The sequence below is a fragment of the Mustela lutreola genome, chromosome 8 (assembly GCF_030435805.1).
Source record: "Mustela lutreola isolate mMusLut2 chromosome 8, mMusLut2.pri, whole genome shotgun sequence".
In the NCBI taxonomy this organism is placed as follows: domain Eukaryota; kingdom Metazoa; phylum Chordata; class Mammalia; order Carnivora; family Mustelidae; genus Mustela; species Mustela lutreola.
The window spans coordinates 82,166,329-82,193,616 of NC_081297.1; the positions used below are offsets into that span (position 1 = coordinate 82,166,329).

At 37.1% G+C, this 27,288-nt stretch overlaps 1 protein-coding gene across 4 annotated transcripts in view; it reads left to right on the forward strand.

Moving 5' to 3' along the window:
- RASSF8 (Ras association domain family member 8) overlaps positions 1-27,288 on the forward strand; it is a 142,412-nt gene that overhangs the window by 37,765 nt on the left and 77,359 nt on the right. For 2 of the 4 annotated variants that reach the window (XM_059185815.1, XM_059185814.1), the window contains exon 2: positions 12,419-12,516. The exons of 1 other annotated variant lie outside the window; for it this stretch is intronic. The gene's annotated coding sequence lies outside the window, so the exon portion shown is untranslated. Of the gene's footprint in view, positions 1-10,293; positions 10,426-12,418; positions 12,517-27,288 lie in introns of those variants that run through there. One more of the 4 variants, XM_059185816.1, reaches the window with a different exon arrangement.

A 27,288-nucleotide genomic window follows, 5' to 3' on the forward strand; every position in this document is an offset into this window, starting at 1 on the left:
TTATGTGGCCCACCCCATAAACCCTGGAAAAAAAACATCAGTTGTAGAAAACATAACCATGGTGTGCTTCATACAGTGGCTTACTGTAGCACTAAGATGATGACTGAACATGATGAACCACCAGTAAATACATCATAGGCACCATTCCATCAAAGTGCGTGCTGCCTGGAGACAGCCAGCCTGAGCCCATACCTGTGCATGGGAACTCTTTCTGCAGCTTTGAAAATGAATAGATCACCCATCCAAGCAGCAATACAATATTGAATAGAAAAAGATTATATGTGGTATGATTCCATTTATATCAAGTTCAGAAATTTGGGCAAACCAAATAGTATATCATTTCAGTATAAATGATTACTTTTCTAAAGGCAAGAGTAAGCACAGAATTTAGGGGAGTTTTAACTTCTAAGTGGGGCATGAGGGGGAGTGGGTTAGGAAGAGTCAAAAGGAGCTTCAGAGATACTAGTAATTTTTTTTCCATAAAACTAGCTGTGGCACAACTAGAATTCTTTTGTAATTCTTTATCCTTTATATCTCTTCAGCATTTAATGGAAATAATTTAATATTAAAAAAAAAAAAAAAGCCAGGGCAGAATCAACACAGGTAATAAATCTTTAAAGCTGATCAGACCATCTTTAGAAAGTCATTTTTAGTTTTGGGTGCCAAATTTCATGGACATTAACAAATTGGAATATGCCCAGAGGAAAATGTCCAGGGTGATGATATGACCCTGATCTTGAGCCTTTAGTTTTTCAGATGCAGAGCATGTGGATTTTGAGCATGGGGCAGTTTTGGTTTCCCAGGCCTATTGGCTAGTATATGTGGGAAGTGAACTCCGCTCTGTTAAGTCTTAGGGCTGCACTAATGTTGCACCATGCAGAAATGAGTCCTAAAGAATTGCTACAGTTGTTGTGTAGTTTGCTAAATGTTTTTTTTTTTTTTTTTCATCAAATGCTGTAACTTATAAGTTATAGCATTATAATGCTAGGCCTCGTGTTACCTCTCGTATTATACCAGATAACAGCTCAGGAATGGGCTCTTTTCATTGCCGGGTTCAAACAAGCCCTATGCTTTTCATAGCTCATGAAGACATCTTTAAATTTGGTCATATCCATCGAAGGGAGATACATCCGGGTAATTTTGTTTGGTGCCTTTTGGAGGAAAGGCAGATTCAGTCCTAGCATTGCTCTGTCTTTGGCTGTGCAGGGAGCCATTTTGTCTGACCAGGGCCTTAGTCAGACATAGACATGAAAGGCTGGACAGATGGTAGCCTTTATCTAGGTAATGATCACTTGAGGTAAAGGTATAAATTAGCAATTACTGAGGATCTGCAATGTGCCAGCTATTGTTGGGCATTTTTTTTTTAAGACTTCATCTCTTTAGAGCAGTCTTAGGTTTGCCACAAAACGAAGAGGAAGTTATTGAGATTTTCCATATACCCCACACGTGCATAGCCTTCCCCATTATTAGCATTTTCCACCAGAGTGGTACATTTGTTACAATTAATGAACCTACATTGAAATATCATTATCACCCAGTCCATATTTACACTATCATTAACTTTTGGTGTTGTACATTCTATGTGTTTGGGTAAATGTACAATGATATGTACCCACCATTAGAGTATAGATTCTCCATGTTCTGCCTATTCATGCCTTCCTCTCTTTCAACCCATGGCAACCACTTACTGTCTCCATAGTTTTGCCTTTTCTTGAATGAATGTCATATGGTTGGAATCATACAGTATGTAGCCTCTTCAGATTGGCTTCTCTTTCATTTAGTCATGTACATTCATCTTTCCTCCATGTCTTTTCATGGTTGATAGCTCATTTTTAGCTCTGAATAATACTCCATTGTCTGGATGTACCGCAGTTCATATATTCACCTACAGAAGGGCTTCTTATTTGGTTCCAAGTTTGGGGAGTTATAAATAAAGTTGCTGTAGACATCCATGTGCAAGTTTCTATGAACATAAGTTCTCAGCTCCTTTGGATAAATATCAGTGTGTACAATCACTGGATCCTATGGAAGGCGTTATGTTTATTGCACACCATACTGTCTTCTGAAGTGACTGTATCATTTTGCATTTTCACTTGCAGTGAATGAGAGTTCCTGTTCCATTTGATATACTCAGTGTTACAGATTTGGGGTATTCTAATAGGTGTGTGGTGGTATCTCATTTTAATTTGCATTTCCCTACTGATATATGATATAGAGCATCTTTTTTATGGTTTTATTAGGCATCATGATATAAGAATATTCTATCCCATTGGGAAAGAAGTGGTCTTATCTCCATCTTATAGATGTGAAACTCAGAGAAAGGTGGCTGAAATCAGTATTTGAAGGAGAGAAGGCCATCCTGTCAGGAGAACAAGGTGCAGAGTCCTGGCCAGAGACAGTGTTATGGAGTGTGTAAGAGCCTAGGCTCCAGTAAACAGGGCCAGATTCATATACAGAATCTGCCATTTGCTAGCAGGGTGAGCTGGATTGTAAGCTATTTGCCTTATCAGGAAAGGAGGAAATTCTTATTTCGTGGGATTGTTATGAGCAGTAATGAATTAATATGCATGAAGTATTTAAAACAGTGGCTTGGCACGTAGAAGGTGGTATAAAATGAAGTGTTTAGAGAATTTTTTTCCCTGAATGTAGGTATAGCAAGCAATTCTCCTGGTCTCTTTGACCCTGTAGCAGAGCCTGCCCTCAGACTTTTTTTTTTTTTTTAAGATTTTATTTATTTATTTGACAGACAGAGATCACACGTAGGCAGAGAGGCAGGCAGAGAGAGGAGGGAGGCAGGCTCCCTGCTAAGCTGAGATCCCAATGCGAGGCTTGATCCCAGGACTTGGGATCATAACCTGATCCGAAGACAAAGACTTTGACCCACTGAGCCACCCAGGCACCCCAAAGGGTAGTTTCTTTTTTGTTTTTTTTTTTAAGATTTATTTATTTATTTGACAGAGAGAGAGAGAGATCATAAATAGGCAGAGAGGCAGGCAGAGAGAGAGGGGGAAGCAGGCTCCCTGCTGAGCAGAGAGCCCGAAGCGGGGCGCAATTCCAGGACCCTGGGATCATGACCTGAACCAAAGGCAGAGGTTTAATCCACTGAGCCAGCCGGGCACCTCACTTGCCCTCAATCTTAAAGAGATGAGATGGTTATGTCCACTCTGGTTTCCCCAGCATCCTAAGTTGGGTTCTGCCCCGCACAGACGTGCAGTGGTCTTGAGGATTTACATTCATCAGTTCATTATCTTCTAGGATTCTTCATCTTCCGGAGCATAGAGATGTTGATTATGAGGCATTTATTACAGGATATAGCAGGTACACTTATTCCCATGAGCTTTGCTGTGCAGATAAGGAATTGAGGCTCCAGGGAGGTTATGAGTGTCCCAAATGCACATCATAGCAGAGCTCAGCTTAGGGTGTTTGCTGCACTACCTCCAGAACATGTGGAGCGCAAGGTCACTTTTCTCCTTGGAGCCTTGACTTCAGTGTGGATGACCTCACATTTTAGTGGGTTGGCTGGACTATTGAGACTATGGGTTCTAAGTGCCTTTGGGAGCCTGTGATGTGTAGGCTGTTGCTAGCTTCTAGATCATGTCAGCATTGCTTGCCTCTTCTGTTAGCACATCTGCTGACTGCTCCTCTTAACCCAGTTTGTCTCTGAATCATGCAGGCATTAGACTTCCATTCACTTCCTCCGTGTGTTTCCCTCACATCTGACCTATCATTTCCCTTAGTTATTGGCTTTTCACAACCCTGACCAAGTTCCTATTTATTTATTTCTCCCCCCTCCTCTTCTGGCACTTCTGTTTGCTTAGTCATTTTCCCTTTTTTATCCTGTTTTCTCCTTTATTTATCCTTACACACTGGCTCTTATATGTTCCTGCTGTTTTTCCTGTGTCTTAGGTCTGGAGCAGACTCTTGATTTTTAGAGTCATTGCTAGACCGTGACTAGTATGGACGGGAATGTGGTATGAGCTGACCGAAATCTGATACCTTACGGCAACTATGTCATGCAGTCTTGCCTTGTAACTTAGTTTTGATTAACTTGGAGCCAAATTGAGCACTACAGTCAGTATTATAATGTCTCAGCAAGGGAAAAGAAGATACCAAACCTGTGGAGACTACAACTCCAGAAATGATCCAAGGACTTCCCTTCCTTAAGGCACTAAGGCAGGAAATGATAAGGTCTCAGAAATAGGTAAATAATTAATGAGTGCCTGGCTTAAGTAGCGTTTAAACATAAAGATACTCTTTTCTTCAACTTAAGGCAGCCTTATTGCTTATGCTCTTCTTGGAACTGAAGTGAAAACATTTATTCAAAATTAACATACATTATGAAATAGTTCAATTTATGAAATTTGATAGTTGTTTAAAACATACTTGAGCATGCTGAAATGTTACATAGTAATTGTCAATTTCTTTTTCTTTTTCTTTTTTTTTTTTTTTTTAGATTTTATTTATTTATTTATTTGACAGAGATCACACATAGGCAGAGAGGCAGGCAGAGAGAGGAGGAAGCAGGCTCCCTGCTGAGAACGAGCCCGATGTGGGGCTTGATCCCAGGACCCCGGGATAATGACCTGAGCCAAAGGCAGAGGCTTTAACCCACTGAGTCACCCAGGTGCCCCAGTAATTGTCAATTTCAATAGCAGGGTATTCTTTACACTCTCTGTGTTTTGTCTTTGTTTTTTAAAATATGCTAAAAATTTTCTATCAACTATTTTAAAAGAAGAATGAAAATCATTGTCACTTCAAATTAATTAGTGTTAATTTTAAAATGAATCCATCACATTTGAAAATACCCTTCTTTATGGTAGGGTTTTTAAAAATGAGTTCTAGGACCAACAGAAGAAAAACAGGAGAAAGTTTAAAACATCTCTGTGGATAACCTTTTGATCAGAACTGTGAGGTCTTTAAAAGCAATCTTGGGATTTTTCTTGTTGTCTGGTAGCAGTATTGAGCAGATGGTAAATTGACAGAAATAAAGCTGGATGATTGGCACGTCTATGTGGCTCAGCGGGCTAAGCCTCCGCCTTCAGTTCAGGTCATGATCTCAGGGTCTTGCGATCCAGCCCTGCATCTGGCTCTCTGCTTAGCAGGGAGCCTGTTCGCCCCCCGCCCCCCGCCAACTCCCCCTGACTCTGCCCACTTGTGATCTCTCTCTCCCTCTGTCAAATAAACAAGTAAAATCTTAAGGAAAAAAAAAAAAAAAAAAAAAGCTGGATGATCAAATCTGATAAGATGAGAGGTTAACTAGAGAGATCTATGGTATTCAAAAAAATTTTCAGGAGTGGTGGGAGTGGTGACTAAAATCAATATTTGGTATTTCATTTGTGTTAATACAAAAAACAAAGCCACAAGTTTGCTTTTTAATTAATTTTTTTTTCTTTCATTTAAAAAATAGTCCTCCTACCTCTCAACAAATCCATCCTTGTAGGTATAGAAGGAAAAGAGAAATTTGTATCAGCTGGCTGTCTGCATGCCCCCTCAGGAAATAGTATGTCAAATTCCTGCTTTATCAAGCCCCTCCTCATTCAGTGAGTGTGCCAGATTCTGTGCGAGGTGCTGGGAGTATAAAGAAGAAATGAGACAGGCTTCCATGGAGCTGTGGGGGAGTGGATCTAACAAATAACACAAAACATTCTGGAAATCTCTATTCCTTTCAGTATGTTTAGAGGAACTTTCTGCTGAAGGACTGGCCACAGCTTCACCGGTGTCATTAACCTTTAGTTTATTTAAATCAAAGACCAGTTAACTGTATTTGAATTTTTGCTGGTCTTAGAAAGCAGCTCTTTAATGGGTATACCTGCCCCACCTAAATTCTTCTGAAAAAAATCACTATGCCTCCAAAAGAGCCTTGTACTTTCTAAGCAACAGTAAAGACAGCTTTGTGGAAGGAGCTCACTTCCTCTTCTGTTCTTCAAGTCTTTTTCCCTTTTAACATTTTCATCAGTTTTATGTTTTCTCTTAAACGCTGGGCCATGTGTGCTGGCCTAATCACTGGACCACGCCACAATCATGCTGTTTCTTTCTAAGTGCTTGCTTAATGTAACCGTTTAATATGTCCCAGTGTCATATTTGTCTGAGCTGTGTTCTACAGGGAAACATAGTGTCTATTAACACGGTTATGTTTGTTCTTTAACCTATATGCATTTAATCATGGTTTTTGGGGGCAGCTCAAATTGGAGTGATAGAACTTCTATAAAAATACCTAAATTATTTAATGAATGCTTACCAAACTCTGCAGTTGCCCTGAAAACAACTCTGATGTGTGGGTTAAGTGTTAGCTAGGGGAAGAAGACCCTATCCAAGGAACCCTTGGATAACTTGTCTAGCAAAGCTTATGGAATGCGTTTTTCAAACTTGTCTAAATAAAGATGACTGTTTGGCTACTTAAAAAATAATTGATCATATCCTTTGTCTTATCCTTCTCCTTTGTTACTCTTCTGATTGCCTGTGTGGCATTTAATAACAAATCAGACTAATAAGGATGCATTTCAGTTCTGGCAGCAGAATTGCTGTCAATTGCTATAGATCAAGTGATTAGGCCAGAAGGGGGAGGTGCAGTCAAGAATGTGAACACTTAAGAGAGGCAGCATGGGTTATGTGAACTAACCTGGGATGGAAGTCTGGTAGAAAAAAGCAAGATCTTTTGAATCAGTTACTCCTGAGTTCAAATCAGGGCTGTACCTTTTACTAACCATGTGATCCTGGAAAGGTACTGAATCTTTCTGAGATCTTAGTGTCTTCATCTGCAAAATGGGGACTGTCAGGATTTACCTTCACAGAGTAGTGGATAGCTTCTAATGATGCGTAGGGTGTTGCCTGGCACTTACTTTCCAGGTATCTAATATAACTTCTTTAAAAGGCAAGAACTTGGTTCAGATCAGGTCACCTAATCTTTATAAGCCTCAGGTTTGTCATCTGTATAATGGGAATTTCAACATATTAACATGAAAAGGCTCAAAAAATTTGCGGTTATATGGAGGTATAATAGCTTATTTCACAAAGGCCTCCTGAATATCCACCAGAATATGAACTCTACTGTAGCTTTTTTTTCAGATCTTTTTGGTGCTTCCAAAATATTCACTTGGTATTACTATAACTACACATTAGTTATGTCACATAAATATTGCAGAATTACTGGAAAGAAATCCATATCTTATTCACATTTATAATTCCTACTATATTTTAAATATATTAAGGATTTGGTAAATGGTTATTATATAAATAATTATTTTTTGTTATTATCATTGCCCTCAGCTTTTCAAACTAATAACGGCTAATAGCATCATAATGGATTTATTTCTACCTTTATTATTTCTGTAAACATTTTATTGTTTTAACATTTTATGTGGAATATGTAAAACCTAAGATACCTTTTTTACTAGCATTGTATATTTAGTACAACTGAATCATATTCACAGATGTAGGATGGCTGTGAGTTTTGGTGCCAAAAAAAAAAAAAAAACCAAAGAAAACCAACTTTGAATGTTCCTACCTTTTATTAGAAAAACTAAAAATCAGGAGAATTTCAAATTTGCATAATATTTATGGTCTTAATTTATTTTGTGTATACAAAGAGATATCCCTTATGAAAATCTGCTGTTGCATTCTATTTATAGTTGAATATTTATTTATAGTTGAATATTTAGAGGGATTTTCTCTTTCTGATAAAAAAGAAATGTGCTCTTTTAACTTTTCAGGCATCTAGAAGTCACAGAGGAAAGAGTAATTCCTCCAAACCTTTAGAATTTTTCTTATATGACCTATAAGACTTGAATAACTAGAGCAATAAGCTCTTTTCTGATTTCTATGGTAATAAAAATGCCACTGTTGTCCATTGATTATCCAGCTTATAGGCCTAGTTTAGAGAAAGGGAATATACCAAAGAATTAATCAGCAGTCATGAAGAGATACCTATAAGCAAATGAAGGGCTTGCATGCTTTATTTCGTTTATTTGGGGAAAAAAGAAAAAAAAGGAAAGGAAAAGGGCAATATCTCTTGAAAACTGGAATTTATTTTGCTCTTTAGTTCTTAATCTGTTTTGATTTGGTTCTGTGTATAGGAATTGCAGTATCCTGATACTGTGTTCATTTCTATCAATAGCTTCTATTTGCATTCTTATAAACTAATATAAATAAAGGCTGTGTATGTGGCAATAGATATATATTAGTTATCTATTACTGCATAACAAATTACCCTGAACCTAGGGACTTAAAACAATACATGTTTTGTTTTGTTTTATCTCACTTAATGTCTTTGGATCGGGAATCCAGGAATGTCCTAGATGGGTGGCTATTGCTCAGAATCTTACATAAAATTGAAGTCCAGGAATGCCTGGGTGGCTCAGTTGGTTAAGCAGCTGCCTTTGGCTCAGATCATGATCCCAGCGTCCTGGGATCAAGTCCCACATGGGGCTCCTTGCTCAGCGGGGAGCCTGCTTCTCGCTCTGCCTCTGCCTGCCACTCTGTCTGCCTGTGCTCGCTCACTCTCTCTCCCTCTGTCTCTGACAAATAAATAAATAAAATCTTTTAAAAAAAATTAAAGTCCACATGTCATCCCATGTTATAAGTAGTCTCTGTGAAGGTTTGACTAGGACTGAAAGATCCACTTCCAAGGTAGTTTGCTCACATGCCTGGCAAATTTGAACTGGTTGTTGGCAGGAGGCCTGTTTCTTTTTTTTTTTTTTTTTTTAAAGTTTTTCTTTTTTAAACATTTTTTTTTTTTTTTAGAATTTATTTATTTATTTGACAGAGAGAGATCACAAGTAGGCAGAGAGGCAGTCAGAGAGTGAGAGGAGGAAGCAGGCTCCCCGCTGAGCAGAGAGCCCGATGCGGGACTCGATCCCAGGACCCTGGGATCATGACCTGAGCCGAAGGCAGTGGCTTAACCCACTGAGCCACCCAGGCGCCCTAGGAGGCCTGTTTCTTACCATGTGGACCTCTCCATAGGGCCAATTGACCATCTGTAATGTGAGCAAATGATCAGAGAGCAGGATAGAAGCTGCATTTTCATTTATGACTTAGGGTGGAAGTCACACATCATTTCCCTGATAATCCTGCTGGCTGTACAAGTTAACTGCTCATAGTGGGAGGAGAATATACTAGGGTACAAAGATCAGGAGTTAAGGATCTTTGGGGGCTATCTTGAAGGCTCGCTACCAAACTAGAATGTGTAATCTAATATGTGCAAGTGTCCAGTGAATGTTCAGATAACCTAAATTTTAATTTTATCAAAAGTAATACAATTATTGGAGTATAGAGATTTTTCATTTTTACATCTTTTATCCCAAATTGCACGTGTTAACATACATTGGTTCTTGGTCAATTTCAGTTGCATATAGATAGCAGTGCAAAGTGTCTCTGTCCTCAAGGAAGGGCAAATATTTCATTGTAATTATACCAAGTATTACAACAGGGGTACATACTGAAGATGATGAGGTCAGTTGTTGAAGAACATGAGCTCTGAAGTCAGTTTGCCTCAGTTCAATTTCTGGCTCCTTTATTTATTAGCTATATGACCATTTATTTTACCTTTCTAGTCTTTATTCTGATTATTCCCTTTTTATAGCCTACCTTCCTCCTAGGGTTGTGGGGATTTAGGAAACAGTACCCAAGAGTACTTTTAGCCAGCCACTTGAGATTTCCTGGAATGAATCAGTTTGGATGAGGGAAGGTTTCCAGGGAATGTGAGACATTTGAGTCATCTCTTGAAGGGTAAGTTGGAGTTTGGTCAGTACAGAAAGTTGGTGGAACCTGAGCATGAGATGCCAGCATGAAGTAGCGCTAGAGGCTGAGGAGCTGAGCAGTGGGGTTGAGGCTGGGGCATGTCATGTGATAGCTTCAAGGGAATGACGAGAAAGAAGTTTAGACAGTGGTATGCAAGGATGGGGAAGAGTCTCAGGTAGAGCCCCAGGACCTTGTAAATTTTCTGAGATGATCTCAGTTTAAATCACAAATTTCTTACTGTCTTCATGACCACCCTCACAACTGCTAGATCTTATATCCATATTTGTGGTTAGGAAAATATTGTCACTACAGTTACAGGCAAAACAAAAGAAGTTTGGACTTTTTTTTTTCTTTTAAAAACCATAGAATGATAGGATTTGCTCTTTTTTTGTGTGTATATTGTTTTTTTAAGTGCTTTGGGCAGTGGGTTGAATAGTTAGGGTGGTTATAGTAATCAGTAGGGAGAGGACTGAAGCCTCACAGGAGGCTAGAGAGGTGAGTACAAGTATACAAGAGCCTGAGACCTTTGCTTCTTGTCTGTTCTGGCATTTCCCACAGGCATCCGAAGCATGTTTCCAGGACCCTGACAAGACTAGAACACTTACCATCCTATTCCAGAGAACCTTGACTTATCCAGAATTTTGTAATTATAAAAATCTAAAAAGGAGAGATTTTAATGTTAGCTTATATGTAAGTATCATTTTAAATTATGCATGGGAAAATAAGCACAGTAATCTTGGCCTTTAAATGTCTGGCTTTAGTATTAATAACCTTATTTTATGGATAAGAAGATAATGATTATGTCAATTTTAGACACTCCTTCTCAACTGCCCACTTCCCATGTTCAAAAGATTTTTTTTTTTAAACAAAACTGAAAAGAAAGATGAGGCTTTAAAGAAGAAAAGACAGATTAAAAATGGGATTTTTGATTTAGATAATTAAGAATCCATTTGCCAGAGAGAGCTGGATTCCAGGTGGCTTCTCGGCCCCAAGGGTAGAAATTAGGGTGCTTTGTTTATATATATAGCCTTTCTCACGTGGTTTTTAATTCACCTTCCAATACTCTCCCTGAGCGGGGCTGACTCTTTATTGCTTTTTTTATTTTTTTTTTTAAGATTTTGTTTATTTGACAGAGAGATCACAAGTAAGCAGAGAAGCAGGCAGAGAGAGAGGAAAAAACAGGCTCCCTGCTGAGCAGAGGGCCTGATGGGGGGCTCAATCCCAGGACCTTGGGATTATGACCCGAGCTGAAGGCAGAGGCTTTAACCCACTGAGCCACCCAGGCGCCCCTCTTCATTGCTTTTTGGATGACATGCTCCATGGACAGGCTCTTTTACCAAAACACATAAGCCTCAAATATGTGTCTTTCTTTAGTTTCTTTAGGAGATAGGTAGGTCTAGTTGAAGCCAGAAGGCTCTAACCCATCTGACATAAAATGATGAAATAGGAATGCTGTGGTACCTAGTTCACTTAAAGCTTACTTGTTTTCATGAGAAAGAATGTTAATGTGAGTGCTGTCCTCTTTTTCTTTTAAAACTTGGAAGCATGCGCTAATGCACCTTTGCACTGCAGCCATAACACTATGTAAAAAATAATCTAGAAATGGATAGTAGTTTTATATACCTATTAAGTTACATGAAATGTTAGTCTAATAATCAGACTGAGTGACAGTGTCTCCATTCAGGATTCTAGTAGCCGTGCAGAGAGAGCCCAGCTACGAAAGGAAATTTTGGAGTAACTTACCCCATCCTCAGCTGTGTTTGAAATTTAGATATTTTCTGATAGCTTGCATCACATTTGGGTTCTTTCTCTCTACATTATTTCTAATTTGATACTTTTTATTATTTCATAACTAAGATTTTAAGGATTGTAACTTTCTTTAACTTTCTGTAACTTTCTATTCATAAAAGTAGTTTAGTGTCTGAGTGTGCAAAAAAATAGTTGATAGAAGATGGTCTTGTTACTAAAGTAAACCTTTCTATAAATAAATGCAGAAACATCTGTTAAGGGCATAGTCTGAATGTGGCAGACATCTGAATTGCGTCAATTCCCGCCTTGTGGCCAAGATGTCTTTCTTAGGCTTTCTTTATAACTAATGGCAGAGTTTCACATTCTCACAGCATTAGGCAATAGAATGGTCAAGAGAACTGATGCCAAGTTACTCTCTTTCTTGGGTTAGCTAGTGGTAATAATTTATACTCACCAAAGAAAAATGTGGCATTTTTTTGTTTTTATTTTTGAAGACTGAAAACCTGAGATGTCTCCTTCAACGTCACTTTTCGGCCCCAGCTTTAGGCAGTTTTCCAAATGTCTAATTGCTAAACTGCTTTCAAGAAATTATTGTGGTATTACCGGAAGCTTTGGTCAGGAGAAAAAGGCAGCACACAGTCTTTCCTAGAGCACCATGGGCCCGTCAAATGACCTTTTTCAGATACAACTGAGATTCTCTTTTCAGTGGCGGGAAAAATGCTGATTGAAACAAAACAGAAAACAAACTCACCCCACAAGTATTGTAGTCCAGAGGAGTAAAGGTCAGAGAGGGGATGAAAAATTCTTCTTGGGAAAACTTTTGAAGCTAAAGCTTATTTATTTGATCTTTGATGTTTATGAGTTAAAATGGGTGGTTTAGCATTTTTAAGATAAAAATCAGCCAGGACTGTAAGAACACTGTGTACCTTTTCAGGTGCCTGTGTACCTCATCCTAGAATACCTGTCTGGTGCTCTCCTCTTCCTCAAGACTACCTCAGCACTCCTCCCACTTGGGGACTCCAGCGCCGTAAGGTGAGTCTACAAAGTTGTACTCCTTGCGTATATCCTAGGAGAGTATTGTTTAAAGTGACGATTTAAAAACAACTGTTCAAAATTTGGGGAGACTTTCGGAGGTTATGTTCACTGGTGAACTCTCAAGAATCATCATTTGTAAGCCCTATATTTAGATAAGTATAAAGTTTAATTAGCAATAATGTCTTTTGCCAGTATAATATAAGCCCTAGATTCAGATTTGGGTTGACACTAATAGCATTATGAAACATGCTCTTTAGATTTCAAGTTTGAAGTCTGAAGCAAAGTTTTGCAGATTAGTATGTCACCACTCTTAGGTTTCCTGAGCATTATTCTACTCATGCTTTAAATTGGCAGCCTCGGGGCACCTGGGTGGCTCAGTGGGTTAAAGCCTCTGCCTTCGGCTCAGGTCATGATCTCAGGGTCCTGGGATCGAGCCCCGCATCAGGCTCCCTGCAGGGAGCCTGCTTCCTCCCTTCTCCTGCCTCTCTGCCTACTTCTTCTGATCTGTCTGTCAAATAAATAAGTAAAATCTTTTAAAAAAAAAATTAAAAAACTAAAAACCTAAAAAAAAAATAAAATAAAATAAATTGGCAGCCTCTTTTTTTATTAATTGATTGATTGATTAAGTTTTTATTTATTATTTATTTATTTATTTATTTATTTTATTTGACAGAGAGAGATCACAAGCAGGCAGAGAGGCAGGCAGAGAGAGAGGAGGAAGCAGACTCCCCGCTGAGCAGAGAACCCGATGCGGGGCTCGAACCCAGGACCTTGGGATCATGACCTGAGCCGAAGGCAGCGGCTTTAACCCACTGAGCCACCCAGGCGCCCCAAGTTTTTATTTTAATTTCAGCTTGTTAGCATACAGTCTTATATTAGTTTCTGGGGTACAGTATAGTAATTCATCACTCCCATACATTACCCTGTGCTCTTCAAAACAAGGTACTCCTTAATCCCTATCACCCACTCAACCCATCTCCGCCCCTCTCCCCTTTGGTAACCATAAGTTTGTTCTCTGTAGTTAAGAGTCTGTTTCTTGCTTTGTCCCTCTCTCTCTCTTGTATTTTTCCTTTTGCTTGTTTTGTTTCTTAAATTCCACATACAAGTGAAATCAGATGGTATTTATCTTTCTCTGACTTACTCACTTAGCATTATACTCACTAGCTCCATCTACACTGTTGCAAATAGCAAGATTTCATTTTTTTTTTATGGCTGAATAATATTCTCTTATATTCAGATATACACACACACTCCACATCTTCTTTGGATAGATCAGTTGATGGATAGCAGCCTCTTTTAAAGCAGAAAAATATTTCTAACAGTGAAGGTTAGAAGGTCTTTATAAGTCTGAAATAGCTTATAGTTTGAGCTTCGGTCCTGCAAGTAGTGTAATTGGCTTCATTAAGTAAAGGGGGTCACAAAGTCTCTTGAGATGGGAATATACAACTAAATTCATTTTCACTTGCTTTTTGTATGCTTGATGTGTATCCTCTCTTGAACATTAAAGTGACTCATTGGTCTCAGAAGGGAAAATAATTTGATCTTGTTTGTAGTATGTGAATCACTTGTGAATAAACTGTTCACATTTTACAGGTGAATAAGCTCTTTAAGGGCACCAACCAGCATGCCGTCTCGTAAATTCCTTAGTCCCTCATTTGCAAAAAAGTTATGTGCTTGCATTTTTTGCTTCAGTGATGATTTTTGAAGGTCTTAACATTAATTAACTCCCCTCTGAAATAAAGAGTATAACCTTAGAGCCATGTAGTAATTGCTAAACTATATGGAGGGAAATATATTCATAAAACCCCAAGTCCTTATCCTTACTGGTTGTTTTCTTCCTGTAGACTCTGTTGAATTGCTTGTGGCATTAGCAAAATCCATTACTAGAAGACCCCAAGTGTTGAAGAAAAGATAGTCTGATTCTAATAGAGCGGTTTTGTTATATCCATGTAAGAGCTGAATAATGCTAGTTAAGCCCTGCTATTTGTTATATAGTCTAAAGAAGAAAAGTATAAGGAACAAAATGTATTATGTAGTCCCACTTACTACAGTCTCTCCATAATTGTGTCATCGCCTAAATTTTAGATTTAGCTTTTATCACTGATAAAGCTATTCTGTAAATCTTTCTTTTCTTTACATTAATTATTTTCTATTTGGGAGGGTTTATGTAAAGGTTACACCAAGAGAAACTGTGATTCAGATTTAATATTTAGAGATTGTGTATACTTGGGTTTGAATGTTTCAGTTATTTTGTTTCTTTTATAACATTGTTAGTTACCCCTCATACAGGTTGGAGATGTAGGAGTTGCTTCAAGTTTGCTGCTAAAGAGTTAATATTTTGGCTCTTTCTTCCCAAATGTTTTCGTATGCTAAAAATTAACAGCCTTTGATTCTTCAAGTGCATAGAGACTCCCTTAGCATACTGCCTTGCTTTCTTTTTTTAAATGGAGTTTTGTCTGTTTTAAATAAATGAATGGTTCCTGAATGTGGTAGAGCTGTACATAAAACTGGTTTGCTCTTGCTGACTACCAAAGTGATCCAGTTTACTCATTGAAAGAGGATGTGTGAGTTCCCTAAACCTTTTTGAATGAAGCCTCTAATTTCAGTTGTGTTGACTTTGATACCAACAAAACCAGCTTTGAATTCTCGCTATTGCTACACTGTAAAACCACCCTAACTTCTTTTTTTAATGTAGCAGCTTTAAATTTTTAATGTACTACAATCAGAATATTTCTACTAAATCACATTTTCTCTACAATGATGCAGTTTTTCCTAAACCATTATTCTTTTAAGGAATGATAGTGAATAAGTCACATATTATTTATCACAAGGCATCTTTTTCTTGGTTTGTAAATTTGAGGCTGTGTGAGAACAAAGTTTAAACCTCCTATTTTACATTAAAAAAACAGATTACATAAAACAATATAAGATTTTGCAGATTATTTATTTTATTTGCTTCTCTCTCTGTTTGAAATAGGACTGCATTTTTCTCCCATCCCCCTTTTCTGGTACCTTTCTGTAGAAGGCATTAATAGAGGGAAAAGAATGATAAACAGGACTTAGCCCTATAATCTTCTTTCAAAACTGCCTTGTAAGTAATTTCCCTTAGTTTCTGTAATGAAGCTTATGATGGTAGTATATTGTGCTTCTGGTAGTGGGGAGTAGTTTCAAAATACTCTCAACGTTTTATATTTTAAGCTGTGTGTGTGTGTGCGTGTGTGTGTGTATTTGAGTTTTCAGGTTAGGTTTTCTGCCCCATGTAGATTTAGTGGAATTTATTTTTTATATGCTTATGCTTGGTTTTAATGGTTTAGATGGGGTATTTCTGAATAAACCTTGTAAAGAGATTTTTATTGTTGTTACAGGTAATTCATGCACACAGATTTTAGGAGGCTCAAAATGATCTTTTGGCAGAAAAACTTCATAGAAGAAGGGGGGACATTTTCTGTAATTTAAGTTGTCATAGTAACCTGCATCAAACTCATACTTGGAATCCAGGCCTGAAGAATTTCAGTGACAATAAACATTCCAGTGGCATTCATCTTTTTTTCCTCCTCTGAGAAAGGAGCCATCAATTGTGATCTAATTATTTCATTTCTGTTTTTATAATTTTTTTTTTTTTTTAATAAAGATTTATTTATTTATTTATTTGACAGAGAGAAATCACAAGTAGATGGAGAGGCAGGCAGAGAGAGAGGGAAGCAGGCTCCCTGCCGAGCAGAGAGCCCGATGCGGGACTCGATCCCAGGACCCTGAGATCATGACCTGAGCCGAAGGCAGCGGCTTAACCCACTGAGCCACCCAGGCGCCCTCATTTCTGTTTTTAGAAGATGAGTAGCAGCTTGCATTTTTTTGGCACTTTGCAATTTCCCTGGCAGAATAAAAATGAAAAGTTAGCTGTTTATATTTGAACTTGGCATTTTCTGATAATGTATCTCAAACTATTTCAGATGACAAGATAGGTTCACTATAAAGATTACTTATTAAAATATGAAAAAAAATAGAATTTGATAATGATTTGAAGACATTGCCACATATATTTGTTAGCTTGTAAGTTTTAATATTAAAAATATTGGAATCTGGTTTTTCTGGAACTCTGATCTGGGAATGTTAGGATTTTCCCAATATCAGATTGTTAATGTATTTATTTTATAACACTTTGTACTTAAGCATGAATATATTTAAAAAGGGTGAGGTATCATTTTTATTAGCAGAATAAGTGTATTTTGAGGAATTTGTATCCAGGAATTTTTTAGATATGCTCTCTTTCACAGAGGACAATAGAATGTTGTTTCTAAAGACAAAGTTATTTTAGGGTTTGCTTCACTCTTGCTTTTTGCAGGATACTAATTACTAATCAAGGGAATTTGGAGTTCAAAATATTCTCCTTCAGCAAGGAACATTAGGAGAAATCAGAAGATAAAGGTGTGTGTGTCCTTTCATTTTTAGGAAACTTGAAAAGTAAATTGGAAGGGTTTGTGACTAGTCTAAGAAAAATAATATACAAAATTAGCAGTTACTGGATATAACTATAGCTATCTGTAGATAAAAATGGTAAAATTCTTGTCAAAACTTTTCCACATGTATTTGAGAATCTTAAATGGATAATTTAAAAAATTTTTTGAATTTTAAAAAGTACAAGGTAAATGTAGAAAACCTAGATAGTACATTTACTGGGGAACTGTGAAGAAAAATGTAATCACCTATTATCTCACGGTTTAGAGATACAATAAATATTTTATGGGAAGTATCTGCAATTTTTTAAACAAATTAGGAATCAAGCTGTCAAATAGCCAAAATACTAATAATGGTGAAACACTAGAGTTTTATCTCCTATTAGAATTAGCAGCATACCTGCTGTCATCACTACTTAAGTAACTCTGAAATATCTAGCCAATGCTTTAAGAACAGAAAGATAGAACATTGGAAAATACAAAAATATTTGTAGATAATAAAAAATGTCCAAGATACCCAAACTAATAAAATAAAATTCACTGTGATGTAAATATCATGATTTGTATATCAGTAGTAATCAGTTCAAAAATAGGGAAAAAAATACCTTTAATAGTAGCAATAAAAATTTATGCTGAAGATTAAAGTCTGTAAGAAATGTGAATGACCCTTGGGCAGGAAACTATTAAACTTCATACAGACCTAAAGACTTGTTCAGTCTTAGTACTTAACAAAGGAATATCATATTTGGTATGTCAAATCATTAAAGATTCAAAAACATGTACATGAGACATATATGAGTGGTATCATATTATATTAAAGATGACGTAGACTAAAGTAATTCCTATGTTGGCTGTGGGAGAAGATAGATCAGAATGCTCATATAATGCAACTACAGGGCAGCCGGTAATGGAATCTGTCTACCTCCCTACCTACCTATCTATCTATATATCTGTTTATTTATAGATAATTTTTTTTACTATTTAATGAAATGGAAAATGAGAGTAACCTAAAAAGTAACAATGTCAGGACACAATATAAATTATAACCTTGTATTCTTTTTTTAAAGATTTTATTTATTTATTTATTTGACAGAGATCACAAGTAGGCAGAGAGGCAGGCAGAGAGAGAGGGGGAAGCAGGCTCCCTGCTGAGCAGAGAGCTGGATGCAGGGTGGACCCTGGGATCATGACCTGAGCCTGAAGACAGAGGCTTTAACCCACTGAGCCACCCAGGCGCCCCTATAACCTTGTATTTTTAAATGTGCTTGCAAAGAAAATAAACAAGACAATATACAAAGTGTTATTGATGATTATCTGCAAGTGATAGAACTATAAGAAAATAATAACTCACTATTATCAAATTATTATTAAAGATTCTCTAAAAATATATTTATAATCAGAAATTTGAAAATAGATTCAGTTTTCTAAAAACTCTAAGGTTGGACAAATGCCTAAGATTTCATTATCTCTTGAAAAAAATTATTGTAAAAACCTATTTATTAAGATGGATTATATACAGAATTAATTAACGGGGGGATCATCAGAGTCTCTGATTAGGGCTGAACAGACTGCACTCCCCAGCTACCATTCATATTTGACTTTGGTATATACCTATGCATCTGGTAATTATGCCTCCTGGGAGTGTGGGTCCCAACAAAATCCCTGAAAATGATAAAGAACAATATGTTCCTATGTTTAAATTTGAGCCCTTTCCCCCATGCCTATGTATCAAGTGCCACAGCAGTTTAAATGTTCAAATATTGATTGTCAATGACATTGAAGCAAATTTACTAAAGTCTTTATGGATTAAGTGGGAGAATTAGTGCACTTACTTTAATTCTGCAACCGTTTTTATTATTTACCTTTCTCTCCCCTTTCCCATTGACTCTCCTGTTCTGTTTACAGCAATTATACCTGGTCAAGAAACTTAATAATTTTTAGGAAATAATTTTTAGGAAATGTACCCAGTGTGGGATTCTGTGCCTCTGAAGTCTTAAGTGTTAACTTTGTTAACTTTTTTTGTGCTATTCTTCCTGAACACAGCTTTTAACAGTGGACTTGTTTTGTCTAGTAATTATAGATTTGCAGGTACCACCACTCCTTTGTGACTAAGGAAGAAGTTTGGTCTCTCTGGCATGTAAGACCCTGAAAAGGTCCTGGCACAGCCTTGAACCTGTCTCATCACAGGGCTCATATCCCTGAGGTGCTTCCCACCACAGGAAGCCTGCTCTTTAAACTTCACAGTTAATGACAGATGAACCACTTTTAAGTTTAAATAAAATTTGATTTTACATTGTCAAGATAGTTTTCTGGTTTGTTTGTTTAATTTTCTCCTAAGACAGTGCTTGATTCTAAAAAAGCCATGTCTGATACCTTCTATTTTCTGAAATTCTAGAAAAGAGGTTTTGAGCAAAGCATTAGTCCTTGTATTTTTAAAATAATTGCTCATTTAAAAAAATAATACAGTTAAGTTTAAAATTTATATAAAGGTATAAATAAAAAAAACAGGATTACCTTCTTCCTTTTTGTATTTGCTCTACTTAAAGGTAACCACTGTTAATAGTTTCTTTGGTATCTTTGCAGAAAATGTGTACTTATGACATGTGTTTATGCCTTTTTAAACTTACATTAATAGTTTGTGTGTAGTGTATGTATGTGTGATTCTTTACAGGCTGACTCCTTTAATTACCAGAATAATCTTAACAGTAGATATGACTTAGAGTGTTGAATTGGTGGAGGTTCAATGAATATTTATTGTTGGTTTTCATTCTTCCATTTGGCTGAGTTTATATATAAAAATAAGGATAGTATGTAATTACTTAATATACATGAGACTATCATTGAGTCTACTCCTGATTGCACCAATGACTTTCATTTTCTGTGACCTAGTTTCTGTCCCTGTAAATTGAAAGGGTGCCTTTACCTACCTAGGGAGAACATAAATATTAAACAGGGCCAAAATACAAAATCAATTTTTGTTCTTACATACTACTTAGATAATATTAAGATAGTAATGATGCCATAACATTCCTTCTAATTATAAAAAGGCAATTTATTTTATTTAGAGTGGACCTCATGGAAGTTATAGAAGTAAAAATAGGATGGCGTTCATATTTTCTGCCCTTAAGGAATATAAAGTCTCCACGTTAAGAAGGTTCACACACCAGATGGGAAACATAGTTATTGCCAGGTGATAAACTCTTGAACTTGTGCTCTCTCTCTTTCCCTCTTTCACTCTTCCTTTCTCTACATTTCAACCAGAGTATACTTGGTTCCTTAGGAATTTAAGGAAACTTGTCTTAAACCTCCACTTTCAAAGCTTAGGAAAGTCTCCCCATGATCTTACTAAGTCTAGAGTCTTTGTGTCTCCAGCAAGCTTCCCCACATTGGTCTTTGACTTGCCTCGATGGATAGTCTTCATTTTGCCCAGGGTTAAGCCTTTCTCTTTTAATAGTTTCTGTGAGAGCACAACATAACACAACACACACATACACATACACTAACACCACTTAGGAGAAGCTACCCAACTTCTGAGACTTAGAGGAAAGAGACTCACACTGCAAGAAGGGCAACCTTGATAAATCTTCCTGGATTCTGGCTTCATCCTTATCCCTCACTTCCAGGATGTCTCAAGAAGCTGTCAAAAACTGCCACGTGTCATCTCGACTCATCAGTCTGGGTACAGGTCAGCCTATCCTGTTATTTATTGTGTGGCCTTGACTGCTTAGTCTCTAAACTCCAGTTTTCTTACTCAGATGTTAGGTAAGATTAAATTATACAGTTAACCCTTACTGTACTGTGGTTTAGGATGCCCACCCCCATGCAGCTGAAAATCCACTTACAACTTCTGACACCCCAAAAACTTTACTAAAGACCTACTGTTGATGGAAGCCTTATTAATAACATAAAAAATTAACAAGTATTTTGGACGTTATATGTATTAGATACTATATTCATATAGTACATAAGCTAGAAAAAAGAAAATGTTACAGTCATGAGGAAGAGAGAATACATTTACAGTACTGTACTGTATTTATTGAAAAAATATGCATAAAAGGTGGATCCACACAGTTCAAACCTGTGGGAGTCAATTGTATATGTGAAGGTCTTAGCAAGTACAAAATTCAGTGTATGATAATTATCACCATTTTTATTAATGGAATGATGTTTTCCCCAAATGCTTCAATCTTGTTTCAGACCTAGGCTAGATATATTTTTATAAAAGCAGACTTTCACTCTAAGGTACTTACAGAAACTATGTAACTGTTCAAACCAGGCACTTTAGAAAGTGAAACATGGCACTATAGATAATTATGCTGGGGTGAAAATGTAAACCATTGATGTTCTAGGCACACAAGAATAGGTGGTCCCTCAGGGTTTACCCATAGTGCCTGATTTGTAGCTCGTGCTCAGAGAACACAGGTCATTGTTGTTGAGTAAGACAGTGAGGATATAGGACAAGTGAGGTCACATTCATCTTTCTGAGCTTTAGTTCCTTACTTATTAAATTGAGGTTAACAATAACTAGCTCACAGGGTGGCTGTAAAGATTAAATTAAATTGTTATCTTATAAAACAGAGTATATATGTTGAAATTAGACACCTGCTGATTCCCCTCTCCATCTCTGCAAATTACCTTAGCTGTACTGATGAGTAAGTTTTGATTATAGCTATTTTACGTACGTACTTCTCACACCTCCTTAATGTATCTTTATAGTTCATTTGACTGGCCATGGGAGGTGGTAGTCACAACCAACTGCACCTGTGGTTCCTCAGTTTACACTGAGAGCTGGGTCTGTATTTCTTCAGTTAAGCACATTTTAAAAATTATTTTATTAACTTATACTGTATTATTAGCCCCAGGCGTACAGGTCTGTGAATCGTTAGTCTTACACATTTTACAGCACTTATCATAGCATATACCCTCCCCAATGTCCATAACCCAACCATCCTCTCCCTACCCGCCCCGCCCCAGCAACCCTCAGTTTGTTTTGTGAAATTAAGCATCTCTTAGGTTTGTCTCCCCCCTGACTATGGAAACAACTTAGATGTCCATCAACAGATGGATGGATTACGAAGATGTGGTATATGTATATAATGGAATACTATGCAGCCATCAAAAGAAATGAAATCTTGCCATTTGCAACGACATGGATGGGACTAGAGGGTATTATGCTGAGTGAAATAAGTCAATCAGAGAAAGACAACTATCATATGATCTCTCTGAGATGAGAAATTTGAGACGCAGGGAAATTTGGAGGGTAGGGAAGGAAAAAATCAAATAGTTATGCACTTCTTAACATTGAAAGGCATGAATTGTAGTGTTCAGAAACCACACCTGCTTTCCCTGTAAATTCTCTGTGGCACTTTTTTTTTTTCCCTTTGTGTTTTTTCTATATTTTGGATGATTCATAGTGTAAGTAGGATTTTTTTCCTTAAATATTTCAAATATGAATGTTTATGCATTCAGTAGACTTCATATGAATTAAAGGCACTTGTTTTGCACATCAACATGGAGATGTATTTGTTTCTTGGGAAAAAATATATCTGAAACCTTGAACATTAATACAACAGTTGGAATACATATACCAAATTTTATTTTCTTAGAATTTATAAATAAATTTTAATAACACAAAACTGGAGGAAGTAATAGATCTCAAGGTTTGGGTCTTTTGCAAAATGACCACAGCATTTTCCCTGTTATCTTCCATAGTTCTCTTCATTAGCAAATCTGTATTCAGTCCTGGATTGCCCAGTCTTCAGGCTTACAGGTAGTAGATGATTTTAGTCATGTCATAAATTATGTAATTATGGAATGAAGAAGGTGTGATGAGAGTATAACAAGAAATTTGTGCAAAGGTTAAGGAAGTCTGTTTGTGGATACCATTTAAGTTAAGTGTTTAAAGGTGAGTAGGTCTTTAGGAGGTAGGGAGAAAGCCTTTGAAAACAGCCTAAGAAATAGCATATGCAAAGCCTAGAAAGGCACATAAGAAGCGTGATGTTTTGAGGCTTAACAAGTACAGCTAAGTGTGACTATGAATGTGGATGAGAAGGAGAGGACTAATTTAAAAAATGAGATTCTTACTCTCATTGGTTCAAACAACCTTTTCTGGGGCTCTGGACTTTGTATTGAAAGGATCAAAATAATAAGTAGATAAAGTTCTATTTGGAGAAGAATAGACATGTTAAAGATTTGGAGCAACCTAAACTTCAGAAATCTCTGTAAGGAGAAAGATTACTTACTTTCTTTGTTCTTGATAGTTTCTCCATAATCTCAAGAAATTAAATATTTAACATACCCTCATTCTTCAAAAGGATATTGCTGCTATAAAATGTTCCCACTTAAAAAATTAAATATAAATAGATAACATTAAAAGCTATATTGTTTCCAACCAGTTAATTTAACATTCCATTCTTTTTTTTTGGCAAGCATTGTTTATTTATTGCAAGTGGCCTTTTTAAAAAAAAAAACTCTAGCATAATATTGAGATATTGGTAAATAATTCAATTCCTCTTTTAGGTCAGTTCTTACTGTTTTATGCTTTTAGTGCATTTCTTTTATTTTTTTTTAATTTTTGTATTTTTTATAAACATATATTTTTATCCCCAGGGGTACAGGTCTGTGAATCACCAGGTTTACACACTTCACAGCACTCACCAAAGCACATACCCTCCCCAATGTCCATAATCCCACCCCCTTCTCCCAAACCCCCTCCCCCGAGTAACCCTCAGTTTGTTTTGTGAGATTAAGAGTCACTTATGGTTTGTCTCCCTCCCAATCCCATCTGGTTTCATTGATTCTTCTCCTACCCACTTAAGCCCCCATGTTGCATCACCACTTCCTCATATCAGGGAGATCATATGATAGTTGTCTTTCTCTGCCTGACTTATTTCGCTAAGCATGATACGCTCTAGTTCCATCCATGTTGTCGCAAATGGCAAGATTTCATTTCTTTTGATGGCTGCATAGTATTCCATTGTGTATATATACCACATCTTCTTGATCCATTCATCTGTTGATGGACATCTAGGTTCTTTCCATAGTTTGGCTATTGTGGACATTGCTGCTATAAACATTCGGGTGCATGTGCCCCTTTGGATCACTACATTTGTATCTTTAGGGTAAATACCCAGTAGTGCAATTGCTGGTTCATAGGGCAGTTCTATTTTCAACATTTTGAGGAACCTCCATGCTGTTTTCCATTCATTTTGTTAACATTTTCTCCTGTGAGCTGCTCTATAGCCACCAGACAATTTTACTGTGCAGATTCTTTGCAAATTTTGCCTTGTCAAAATGTGAATTGTATAAGGGATGAAATGATTAAAAATTGCTTTTTTTTGTACAACAAATAACACTTTCAGAAAAATCATGCTGATATTAACTGCCATTGCTCTTCCATTTTGCTCCCAAGAATTGTTTGAATGTATACACTCCATCTTTATATATATCAAGAAGTAGAAATATAAATAATGATTTTTACCGTTAACAAAATAGTGATTTCAGGGGCGCCTGGGTTGCTCAGTCATGATCTCATGGTCGTGGGATCAAGTCCCTCATCAGGCTCCCTGCTCAGTGCACCTCCTCTACTCCCCCTGCTTGTGTTCCCTCTCTTGCTGTGTCTCTCGCTGTCAAAAAACCAAAACAAAAAACCAAAATAGTAATTTCATATAGTAATATTTATATCATGTGAAAAATAAAATGTCATATGGGTGACTACCTTAGTTCTAGTACTATCTTGCCTGCTTCATTTTGTATTTTCCCTGTGCTACACTATAACATATACATAAAATATTTTTTACTTGGAAAGCACTTTGAACATTCACATTTGAGCTAGAAGAAACCAAGTCCCAGCTGGAGACTGATTTGTTCCCTTTGGACATCTTCTCTAGGACAGAAACTCTTCTACACCTATTTGTGGTCCCAGTGCCTAGCCAGTAGATAAAAATCTATCAAATAGGAGGGTACATCTCTTAAAACCAGTATCTTTTTGATTCTTAATCAGTCCATGTTCTTCCCTGTATACTTATACTTCCCCATCTGTTTTTCTACTGCAAAATGGAAGCCCTCAGTTTCAAATTATGTGTAATGCATAGTTGCTGGTTATCATAATCCCATCCCCATCTCACAAGAAAGCCAAGCTCACCAGCATGTTAGGACAAGGAGATTATCTGGGCTGAGGACCAGTGGATATACCAGAATGTTCCTGAATAAATATAATTTCCATATTCAAGATGGATGGGGCTTTGTCCTTTTCAATATGTTGTTCATGCGTGTTTTGATTAAACTACAGAGTCAAGAGAGTCTGTTGGATCAGAGACTGTTTCTAGAATAGTATTTCTAAGCAGGGGTAGTTCCACCCTCAGGGGTGTTTGGGAAGTTTGTGAGGGTGTTATTGGTTATCACAGTGATTGGAAGAATGCTACTGGCCTTTAGTGAATGGGTCACAGAGATGCCGGGCATCCTGTGGTACACAGGACAGTTCCACACAGTGCTATTAAAATGGCCCACTCTGTTTTCCTATGGAAAAGCCACAGCTAAGCATAACTTTTTACATGTATACACAAAGCATTTTTGCATTGTCTTAACATCTAATGAATTTTCCAGGATTGCAACTATTACAGAAATTAAGAGAAAATCATGTTTAATTCAGAATTTGAAAAGAATTGTTCCCAACCTAATAACCATGTCACAAACAGCAGTCTCTCTTGTAGTATTTGAATTTCCCATCAACAGACCTGCGTTTACATATCTGTACTTGCGACTGTTGCATTTATGGTATAGGCATACCTCAGAAATAATCACTGATCACAAATCACTGTAACTAATAATAATGAAAAAGTTTAAAATGTTGTGAAAATTACCAAAATATGAGACACAAAGTGAGCAGATGCTGTTAAAAAAAAAAAAAAAAAAAAAGGTATGAAGAGACTTGTTTGTTGCTGGGTTGCCACAAACTTTGAGTTTGTAAAAAAATAAAAAAAATCATGGGATCTGCAAGTGCAATAAAGCTAATAAACACAATATGACGAGGTGTGCCTAGAAAGGCACAAGGGTCTAGCTGCTTCATTATGTCTTATCATTTACATATTTAAGTTCCTGTCTCTCTGTTATAAAATATTTTTCTTTTGTTTCTTTCTGGTGTCCTTGTTGAGAATAGCCTGTTTGAGGATGGAGGAAGCCCCAGGCAGAAGCAGGAAGACTGCTTAGGAGGCTGGTGCAGTTATTCGGGTTGGCAGTTACAGTAGGGTAGGTAGAGACAGAGCTAACAGGATTTCCTGACAGATTAGATATGGGTTATGAGAGAAAGAAGTCAAGGATAACTGTAGGCATTTGGGCCTAAGCAACTGAAAGGATGTATTCTAGTTGCTTTGAACTGAGATGAAAGAGTGTGGGTGCCACAGATAAGGGGTGGAGGGTAAGTGTAAGAGTTCTTTTCAGACACGTTGAGTTTGAGATGTCTACTGGACATCAGAGTGGCAATGTTGACTGGGCATCTGAATGTGAGGCTGAAGTTCAGGGAGGGGTCTGAGCTCGAAATACATGGGAATTGTCAAGTATGTGGCATTTCAAGAAATGATCAAGTTGAATGAAATCACCAAAGGAGTGAATATAAATGAACGAGAGTAAAGGACCTATGATTGAGATTTGAGATTCTCAAATAAAGCTTCTAGAGAAGAGATTAAGAAAGAACATCAGTGGGATTAGAGGAGAAGCAAGAAGAGAGTACAGGTATTCTGGAAGCCAAATGAAGAAAGAGAATGATAAGTTGACTCTTAGATTTAACAATGAGCTAAACATGATGGATAAGCTTGATTTGGATGGAGCAATGGGGGTGCGAGCCTAACAGGAAAGAACTCAGTGGAGAATGGAAGGTGAGAATATGAAAAGGGAGTAAGATATGGAAGATAGCTGGTGGGGGGAGTGGTTCAGAAGGAAGTTGTTTTTGTTTTATGATGGGAGGTATAGCTACTTATTTATTATCTAATCCACTATAAAAATCAAAGTAGATTGTGATGATGCTGGAGCTGATATAAGGAGACTGGCATCCTGGTTAGCCTTGGTGGGCCTGTGACTGCACTACTGGTTTTCCAAGCATCTGGTATGCCACAGCCCTGGAATGGCCAAACTGATACGTAATAGACTTTGAGACCCTGGGAGCAGAAGGCTGTCTCACTTGCCAGTGTTTCTTCCTCTTTTGTTTAGGAAAGTTGATCAGGCACTAGCCAAGGGTTTAGGTTCTAGCCAGATACTAAATTAGAAATTAGTGGGAAATTAGAAGGGAAGGCAGAACCAATTCCTTCTTCGTAGGCAACTG